Here is an 11,074-nt window from a genome sequence, read left to right on the forward strand (position 1 = left end):
TTCTATTCACTTTGGTTCAGCCATCCTAGACAATAGACTTTAATGTGAAAAACAGGTCAACTGCTCAGCATTACTAACTGAACACTACGATAATTTCTTCATGGATTCTTTGCAGCCTGCATTTTCTCATAATAAATGCCAATCAAGAAAATAGATTTACAAAAGAGAAAAAGAAAATATAATTAGAAACAAAAAAAAAGTCTTAAGTTTGAGAGTTGTCAGGTATACATCTAAATAAAAGAGGGTCGAACAGGAGTTAGTTGGCAGCTAGCCATAAACGTAGACAAAAGAAGGAAAGAAAAAGTGATTTGTTCATGAAGACCGCTATGAAATTACGATCTGCTGAGCTTATGCCCTTGGCCAATATCTCAATGATGTGACATTAACAGAAAGATAACAATGGTTATTCACTTCTGTGATCTTTATCCTCAGAGCCAAAAACAGTGCCTGGCCCATGTATGTTTAATAAAGAAATGTGTAAATGAAATGAAAAGAAAAGAAAATACATTTAGAAAATGGGGGGTTAATAAAGCTTCATAAAACACATATCACATTTTAATTTAAGGCAAAAGTGGGAAAAGAGAGTAGAGAAAAATTAAGGAAGAAAGGGGAGAGGCAGCCTTTAAGAAAATTAAATTCTTAAAGTATTATTTTGTGGTGGATCTTCATAAAAAAATAACCTTATTTTTTATTTCTTTTATTTAACTTTAATTTTTAAGATATTGATGCCATCCTACATCATTTTCTCCTTATAGAGTTAATATCTTTATAACTATAACTGCATGTGTCACTTTTCATATAGATCACTACTCCTCAGATAAAACACAGTCACTTTCTTGTGTTGGACTTTTCAAGCCTCTGGCATTTACCTGGGACCACTCTCCTGCCCTGAAGATGTCTAGATACTCAATAAAAAAAACTGTTCAGAAGCAAGGAGGACAAGGACACCAGACTGGGGTCCTCAGAGGACTTAGATGTTCTACAGCAACCCGCAGGCTGATCAGATGGCTCAGCACTTCTAATGTAGGAATCAAGAACTCCTGGAGGTGATTGCTCAGTTCTATAGGTGGTAAGTTTGGAATAAAGAGGTCAAAGTCTTTTAACTATAAATCCTGCAGAGAGAAAGAAGAGAATTGCACATTACTAAGGTAAATACAACTTTGTTTTCCATTGGAGTTTTCTGTATAATGCATGTATATTACATTTATGTTTGTTCATAAAATTCATAGGATGGCTGCCTTCTTGAGTGCTCAGAAGCTTGTACTCATGGACTTGTTTTAATTGTATTTTGTCATTGATATCACTGGTGTATGACATACAAATATATCCCCACATGCTGTAAACCACCACTCCCAGGCCACATCAACCTGGACATTCAATTAGATCATTCACTGAGATCCGGTGATAAATTTTCAGGTTCATCCTCCACCAGCCGGATCCCTTCCAGGCTGATGTCACTCATCTTTTGTTATTGAGGAAGTCTGTAGTTATCTCTTATATGTTCCTTCAGGCCACCTCCCCGAATTCTCTACTCAACTGCATCAGAGAGTATGATGCTTAATGCCAATCACGGAATGTCTTCCCCACAGTTGAGTAGAACATAACTAATGTTCTCCATACCCTGTCTCTGCCACTATTCATTGTGTTCTATGTGATCTACTTTAGTACCACCCTCTAATAAATCTTCTAAATATGATATTCTTCATTCCAGGTTGGTACTTTTTATAATTGTCTTGCCTGCATCCCATATTTTAGTACTCTAATTCCCTTGAGTAGCAGGGGTTGGTCAAAAAGTGTTGCCAGCAGGCCGGACGCGGTGGCTCACGCCTGTAATCCCAGCACTCTGGGAGGCCGAGGTGGCCGAATTGCTCAAGGTCAGGGGTTCTAAACCACCCTGAGCAAGAACGAGACCCCGTCTCTACTATAAATAGAAACAAATTAATTGGCCAACTAATGTCTATAGAAAAAATTAGCTGGGCATGGTGGCACATGCCTGTAGTCCCAGCTACTCGGGAGGCTGAGGCAGGAGGATTGCTTGAGCCCAGGAGTTTGAGGTTGCTGTGAGCTAGGCTGATGCCACGGCACTCACTCTAGCCTGGGCAACAAAGTGAGACTCTGTCTCAACAACAAAAAAAAAAAGTGTGACCAGTGAAATCACAGGAGTTGAGTTCAAATCCAGACCCTGCCACTGTAAGCAGGAAGGGGGGTCTCTAGGGACTATAAGAATTCAACCAGCTTGAAAAATCAGCCTGTTTTACAGCTTCTTGTTTTACAGCCTTGTTTTTCAGAGCCCTGTGTGGCCTGTGGCCACCCAGCCAGCTAAAACTAGCCCCTGGCAGACCCTGGAAGCTTCTAGAAGAACTCGAGTGAAATTTCTTCACTACCATGCTAAATACTCCACCTGGGAAGGTGCTATAGCTTCATTATTATAAGTCAACCTATGATAGTATGACGACCCACTACACCTGTGCAACTGGGACCCCACCCACCCACCATATGTGATGACAAATCTTCTCTTTCTTTATTGTTCCATAAAAACTCCATGCCACTTTCCCTCGGGAGACACTGCTTCGGAGAATACTGCTGGTACTCTCTTGTTACAAGTAATGAAACTCCTACTGATAAAGACCCACGTTCTCTTGAAGAGTCGTTTGTTGCTCGCCAGGTGAATGAACCCCAATTTGGGGGGTAACACTACTTTCCAAGTGAATGATATTGGACAATAATATCTCTGCATCCCAGTGAGCTCACCTACATCCTGGGATAATCAGCCCACCTCAAAGATAGTTGCCAGATTCATCTCTGTTATATTGTCACATTCCTTCAGATGCTGTGGAAGTCTTATCTGATGCAATTGGGACCAGAGCTCATGGGTTAATCAAATAAGCCAGATATATAGAGAAATCTTAGGAATTAATAATGCACACTGTGACAGGCAGTTCAAATGGTAAGTGCAGAATGACAGCGCTCTGAAGGTAAACTGGGGAGAGAAAAGGCCTCTTTCTGTGCATCTGAGAAATACCCTCTTCTCTTCGTTGCCTACTGAGACCTTGCAGCTACTATTTCCAGTGGGACTGAAGGACTGGAACCTTTGTTTCTCTTGGTTTCTGCGTTGTGTGGCTTAGCCCTGGTTGGAGCTGAAATTTGAAGCCACAGTGAGCTGAGTTGCTCATGCTATTTCTTAGGCTTCCCCTGACAGTACCTTGTTTGGAGAGAATTATAAATGAAAGGGAAACAAATCCCCTCTGGCAAGAAACTTGGCTTAGAAATGCTCATTTGGGGAAGCTCTTTTTTTCTTTTTTTTTTTTCTTTTTTGGTTTGCTGTTTAAATAAACCCACTGCTACAAATCAATGTTTGTATTAGAGAAGACCAAGTAAATAAACAAAGCCCTACATATTTATTGCAAACAGAAACGCCCTAGAGGTTCTCTAGGGAAGAGAGGAGTGAGAGAAGGGTCATCAATTCCTGCATAGAGGAAATTGTTTCATTAGTTTGGATACAAACACATTTTTCTTTGAAAATAGTTATTAGTAAAATCATGCCAAGTTTGTGCCTCTTATTAAGTGAATGAAGCCTCAAAAATATTAAGTACAAATAACAGCATTAGGATTAGTTCTCACCTCAACCTCACCATCTGGATAAAACTACTGAAAAAGAGAAAAGCATTGCTGACACGAGGGAGTGGCATGACGTTTACAACTAGTTCACAGCATTTGCCTGGTGGACACAACAGTCTCACAGAGCATCAACAACAGGCCAGGGCCCTCTGCGACTGTGGTGAAGTGAAAGAAAAAACAACTGAGACAACTTTGTAATTTTGTCGAAGCACAGACAAAAACAAACCACAAAGATACCAAGCATCCTCTTTTCTTGGCTAATAAGAGTGACTATCAGCAGGGTGTGGTAATCCTAACACGCCTGTAATCCTAACACTCTGGGAGGCCAAGGCTCAGGGATCACTTGAAATCATGAGTTCAAGACCAGCCTGAGCAAAATCGAGACCCTGTCTCTACTAAGAATAGAAAAAGTTTTCCAGGTATTGTGGCATGCGCCAGTAGTCCCAGCTACTTGGGAGGCTGAGGCAGGAGGATCACTTGAGCCCAGGAGTCTGAGGTTACAGTGAGCTATGATCATACCACTGCCCTCTAGACCGGGTGACAAAACAAGACCGTCAAAAAAAAAAGAGTGTCACAGCTTTAGCCTCTATCCATCCTCTGGACTCGTAGATAAGATTTATTAAGATACCCAGTCTAGAATTGTCCCTATTTCCTGATAGCATATAATCCATTTTAACCCCCTCAGCTTGAGGAATTCAAAACAAGAAGAATAAACTGGCAGTCATTTAGTCACTTGGACAAGTAAGTCAGAAAAGTCACCTGTTTGGAAACTATCTTCTACAATTGCATGACTGAGTTAGACACAGAAGACAGCAGGAGACACAAATAAGGCTGCCATGGCTCTGGGGACAGGGGTGAAGCTGAATCTCAGAGGCACCAGCCCACCCAAAAATGGGGAGACAGCCAGTGAGCAAAGCCTGCCTGAGTGCGGACGTGCCCCTGTAGAGTGAGTGCAGAATCAGCTGGAGAATTCTTTCTACAGTTTTCCGTTCTTCTCCTGCCCCCTACAACCTGGACCATCACAGGCCTCTTCTCCAATCCATGGTCGGGTAGTCGGAGCAGCCCTTCTTTCGGGTTTCTAAAACATGATTCCATGACAGAGCCTTCCAGGAAGAACTTCCCAAAAGGTCAGCTCCTGACTTTGCCTTCCCCAGACCCTCCCAGCTGGAATGCCTGATGACACGTTTACAGCCCCAGGTCCAATGTGGCAGGGGCAGGAAGTACAGCAGCAGCCTGAGATGGGTGTGCCAGGGCCTAATCCCATTGCCCTCAAACTTGGGATCTGCTTGGGCCAAGGGGTAGACCCCCTAGTCACAGCTACCTTTTGGCCCCTGCCCCATCTCCTGCCCACAGTGGTGATCCAGACTCTAGGGTGTGACTTCTGCCTTGGTTTCCTGCCTTAAACTGTGCCCAAGGAACTCCCTGAGCCCAAGGATGCCTGAATAGGGCACAAACACGATGCTAGCCTCTTCTTCTGGGAGACTGGGTCATCTTTCCTCTCCCTGCCCCTCGCTGGGCTTAGTTTAAATTGAAGTCTCTTTACATTTTCCTAGTCAAGCCTTTCACATTGATTCTGAGCTGAACTAGAGGTCTCCAACCCTCTATCCTTCTGCAGAATATTCTGCACTGATTGGGAAACAGTAAAAATCAGATTCACAGCCTCCACCCTACAAGCCACAACTGATGATGTAATGTAATCATGTTGCCATTAGGGGAGGATGCAGAGGACATTAAGAAAAGAAGGAAAGCAGTTTGCTGTAAATGACAAACCTGAGCCCGACTCAATAACGGTCCCATAGCTGGCTCTCGATGAACCAGAAATACACATACATGAAATCAGATGCCTGTCTGGAAAATATCCACTTGTCAATCACATGATTAATCAGCTTCCCATAATAGTCACATTATAAATATCACTGTATATTTTAAGGCTCAAAAACTGTGGTTTCTTCTACTATGGGCCCCTCGCATCCTCTGCTGAGAGGTAAATCACCGTTCCAAGGAAATTGCAGCTCCTCTCCCTTTCCCTCTTTCCAGGATCATTTTGAGGGTTATGCATTTGCCCTTCAGCAGTGATGAATGGAGTGTTGTGCTAATGCCGGGCTCTACCATTATTCATGTCCCCATCCTCTGTCCAGGCCTTTAATTGCAGCATCCAGGAAGTGGAAGCAAAAACTGTATTACAGAGGAAACTTTCATCTTCCTGATTATAATACCTGACAAAAGGCAGGCTTTTCCATTAATCTCAGGTACCTTCCACTGGAGGGGCATCCATTCTCCCGCCGCCCGTGTGTGCAGGGCCCACATCCAGGCATCATCACACAGAAACGGAGTACGTGGCTCGTGGGATCTATAACTTCAGCCTGAAGAAGCTGAGCTGATAATCATATCACTCCGCTGCCACATCCTTAATCAGCCTATTACAGGCATAAATTAAGAGTTTTACTGAAGAAAATCTATGTCCCAGAATTCCTGGCTGCCAGGACCCAGATGAGCTGTGCTGAATATAAAGTATTCCACACTGTTCTAGCTCTCTCACTGCAGCCTATTATAATCCAATTCACACTTATTCAGAAATGCCCTGGATTTGTCAGAGTCATCTCTTTCCTTCCTTTTTAGCTCTTAAAGTGATACTCAGAAGAGGATATTCAGTTACACAAATTATATCTAAAGGATATTGGCCAAAGATTTATTGTTCAATATGTATAATTAGAGTGATTTTTGTCACAATTAACGAAGAGGCAGAACAAGTGACAAGTCCATCAGAGCACAATAAAAGCATCAATTTGGGTTACAAGACAGTCCATTACTGTGGTTGATCATGGCTTCTATTAAGTCTTAGAGCTACAAAGGTTGTAGCTTGGCCATCTGCTACTCCATCATATGGTTTATAGGAAAGCTTCCAGCCTAGAGGAAAAACTGCAATGCAGCTTCGGGCTGCTCGCTTCTACCTTTTTAAATTAAGACTTTTCAAAGAAAGTCTAGGGCCCAATTCAAGCTGCAGGGAAAAGGTAAATGATTTTGTGTAGGGTAGTGCCCACAAACCCTGGAACTTAGAATTGTAAAAGTCCAACCACAATGCATTTAGAATTTACTGCATATTGGGCACTGTCCTAGCCACTGTGGGAACCTAGATAAAGAAAATACAATGGGGCATGGCCCATTAGCCAGTTGGGAAGGCTTCACCACTGCCCCCTTTCCAGATCAACACAGCAAAGCTTCCTCCAGGCTGCCAACACCGGGTGGCGCTCTCCAACCCCTCTATAGCCATGCAGACATTATTAGGGGAAGGCAAAAGCACAGTCCTCTCTCCCCCCACCTGCCCTGAGTCTTTTTGAACCCCCTGTTTCTGAGTCTACAGAAGAGTCCTCTCTAGCCCAAGATTGAGTTTTAAAAGCACAATCAGAAGTGAGTCACAGGACTGTCCCTGGATTATATATAGACTCTTGTCCCTGAACAGGCAGCTTCAAGGTTTCTTTAAGTGGCTTAGGTACGTAAGTAAAAAGTGTTTTTAGCTATAAGACTGAAAACATAATCAACTACACCTTCAGTTGATCCATGTAAAAAAAAAAAAATCAGGTCTGAGTGTGAGTCCTAGCACCTTGGGAGGCTGACACAGGAGGATCACTTGAGGTCAGGAGTTCGAGACCAGCCTTGGAAAAATAGCAAGACCTCATCTTTACCAAAAGAGAAAACTTTAAAAAATTAGTCATGTTCATGCACACCTGTAGGCCCAGCTACTAGAAAGGCTGAGGTGGGAGGATTGCTTGTGCCCTGGAGTTCAAGACAGCAGTGGACTTTGATCATGCCACTGCAGTCCAGCCTGGGTGACAGAGCAAGGCCCTATCTCTAAAAAAAAAAATAGTGATAATAAATTTTTTTAAAAAAGAAAGTCAGTCTCATAGAGGAAACAGAAGTACTCATTGGTAATGCCAGAAACTGATCATTTTCTGACAACAGCCTCCCTTTTTATGAGAGCTAAGGATGGAGCTGCTTCTTTGATATCTGGGGCAAAGTCAGCTACACCACCCTGTGGTGGAAGACAGAAGAGACAGCCAGAAAGAGATCCCAGTTGGTGGAAAACGCCAATGAACTTTGAACAGCAGTTTCCTATTCTATTCTGCTTCTCTATAGAAGCTACGTGCATGCGTGCATGGGGAGAGAGACAGGGGAGAAAAAGTTAAAACAAGCTTTTTTTTTTTTTTTTTTTTTTTTTTTTTTGAGACAGAGTCTCACTTGTTGCCCAGGCTAGAGTGAGTGCCGTGGCATCAGCCTAGCTCACAGCAACCTCAAACTCCTAGGCTCAAGCAATCCTGCTGCCTCAGCCTCCCAAGTAGCTGGGACTACAGGCATATGCCACCATGCCCGGCTAATTTATTCTGTATATATCAGTTGGCCAATTAATTTCTTTCTATTTATAGGAGAGACGGGGTCTCGCTCTTGCTCAGGCTGGTTTCGAACTCCTGACCTTGAGCAATCCGCCCGCCTCAGCCTCCCAGAGTGCTAGGATTACAGGCGTGAGCCACCACGCCCAGCCCCATGCCATCATTTTATCTTTTCAGTCTATTTTCTCTACTTCCCTTCTGGGAATAATTCCTGGACACCCAATGCTAGAAGACTTCCATAGTTGGTCAGAATTTTCATGGCGCAGTGCCTTCCAGTGACTTTTCACATGGCTCACATTTGTTCTTTAATAAACAGTCTGAATTATTTCAGGGAAAACAGAGTTGCTTGGAAGGATGCCCAATGGAGGGGAGACAAGGCTGTAATTCTAGAAATAACCTGAAGCACATTTGCAGTTCTATCTCACTCCGCATTATCAGGCATCAAAAGATACTTTGACAAAGGAGTCAAGGGGCGGAAACCTTGCAACCAGTGGTTGCTCTATGTTGGTGGCTGCACAGCATATTTTAAACAGAATTCCTGTGTGCAGAAAATTTCACACAAGATTAGTCCTCCCTTCCTAGAGGAGATCTGAGACTGAACTACTCAGGATCTTTTGCAGTGATATGCTGGTAAATGTTTCACAAACGCCTTTGCGGAGGGAGAAAAGCCCTGATTTGGAAATTCCATTTGCCAATTTCCATGGTTTAAATACGAGCATACCTCAGAGATATTGCAGGTTTGGTTTCAGACCACAAGATATAAAACAAATATCAAAAGAAAATATAAATAAGGTGACAGATTCCAATTACCCTGATTTGATTACATGAATGTACCAAGTTATCACAAGTACCCCTAAAATATGTATGTCTATTATGTGTCAATAAAAATAAGTAAATAAAATTCCTGAAATTTAACAATCCACTCTTGTGAGCTGGTTTGAGCCAGTTTCAACATACCACTGGACAGGCATATGACTTAGATTCCACAATCAGATGCACCTACATGGAACTTAGGCTTTGAAAAGAGAAGAGAGGATTATTAGGAAGCAGGCTGCACATGGAATCTATCTTTTGCAATGTGGCAGAGGAAGTGTTCTGTTTTGGAGTGCAGAAGACACAGAGCTTCTAGCATCCAGCCTAGCACCAGCAAGTGAGTTCTGCTCCTATTCCCAGAGCAATGCAGAAGGTCGTCTCTGGAAAAGACCTGAGATGTGTTTGAACATTGTTCCTGACTTCACAGTTTCCTGGCCTACCTGTAAACTATTTTTTTTTAACAATCTCTTTTATGCTTTGAATGAATGCTCTTACTTGCAAAGAAGAACCCTAGCCAATTAAAATGAGGATCCTTCTGTTTCAGACAGAGATACTTGTAAGAAGAATTAAATACCGCTTTCATTGAATGTCTTTCAAGTTTAGGATTTTCCCCAAGAGGGTGAATTCAGGTTTCATTCAATCCCAGTGTTCCCCATTGCTAGCAGTAGTGGGCAAAAACCAACTCATACTCAGAGTGCTCTGCAGCTCAAGAGGTTCAAAGGGTGCAGCTTTACTGTGCAATAAAGCATCTAATGAGTCCCAGAAAGACTTGGAGAGAATAAGGAGTAATTCCCTCCACCTCAGTGGTGGCAGCTCTGACACTCATGGAAGAGGCTGAATGACTCCTCTGAAGAGCAGCACAGGGACCAGGCAGGACATTCATCATGGACATTTTGATAACATCTCCCAAAAAATTAGTCCCAGAAATTTCACCTTAGGTATTGTTCCAGCACTTTCTGGACCACCTGCCTCCAAGATGCCTGAAATACTTGTTTAAAATTATTTCTGCCTTGACAGACCTCCTAAATCAGAACCTCTGGATTCAAAACAAGGAATATACATTTAAATTTGTACCTAAAATTTTTAAGAATCAAGCTTTTCTATGATCAAAAAAAGGGCTCTCTATCCCACCCCCACAACACACACACACTGTGTGTGTGTGTGTGTGTGTGCGTGTATACATATATATTTTCAAAATGCATCATGATTCCTGTCCATTGGACTGTAAGGTTTATGTAAGCAATCTTGGAAACAATGGCAGCAAGACTGAATTGGAACAGGCTTTTGGCTATTTATTATGGGCGACTCCAAAGTGTGTGGGTCGCTAGAAACCCATTGACTTTGCTTTTGTTGAATTTGAATATCTTCGAGATGCAGCTGATGCTGTGAGAGAGCTGGATGGAAGAATACTATGTGGCTGCTGTGTAAGAGTGGAATTACCAAATGGCAAAAAAAAAAAGAAGTCGAAATCATGGCCCACCTCCCTCTTGGGGTGGTCGCCCTCGAGATGATTACCATAGAAGGAGTCCTCTACGATGCCATGGATCTTCAAGAAAGAGAAGCTTCTCTGGCAGCTAAAGCAGGTCCCTTTCTAGAGACAGGAGAAGAGACAGATCACTGTCTCGGGAGAGAAATCACAAACCGTCCCAATCCTTCTGTAGATCTCATAGCCCATCTAGGCCAAATGAAAGAAAATAGACCAGTTTGCAAGAGAAGTGGTGTACAGGAAATACCTTGTTTATGGGTCAGAAATTCAAAATTGTTAACATCTCAGTTCTCCCCAAATTGATCTACAGATTCAATATAATCAAAATCAAAATTCCCATATATCTCTTTGTAGAAATTGACAGGCTGATTCTAAAATTTACAATGAAATACAAAGAATCTAGACTGGCCAAAACAACACACAAAAAATGAGCAAAATTGGAGGGCTAACCTAACCTCACTTCAAGAAATATTATAAAGCTACAATACTCAAAACCACATGATGTTTGTATCAAGGTAAGCAAATAGATCTATGGAACAGAATGGGAAGTCCAGAAATGAACCCACACATATATAGCCACTTGATTGTTTTGAAAATAATTATGCTAAATGAAAGGAGCCAGACAAACAGTAGTACTTACTATATGATTCCACTTACATTAAATTTTAGAAAATACAAGCTAATCTGTAGTGATGGTAAATCAGTATTTGCATGAGCTACAATAGCACCTTATGCCTGCCTAACCTGTAGATCCATGAGCTAAATAAATGTT

The 11,074-nt window shown here is 42.3% G+C and overlaps 1 pseudogene; it reads left to right on the forward strand.

Moving 5' to 3' along the window:
- The first annotated feature begins 10,012 nt into the window (after positions 1-10,012).
- Positions 10,013-10,514, forward strand: LOC105871191 (serine/arginine-rich splicing factor 3 pseudogene; annotated as a pseudogene).
- The last annotated feature ends 560 nt before the right edge of the window (positions 10,515-11,074 follow it).

The sequence above is a fragment of the Microcebus murinus genome, chromosome 12 (genome assembly GCF_040939455.1).
Source record: "Microcebus murinus isolate Inina chromosome 12, M.murinus_Inina_mat1.0, whole genome shotgun sequence".
NCBI lineage: Eukaryota > Metazoa > Chordata > Mammalia > Primates > Cheirogaleidae > Microcebus > Microcebus murinus.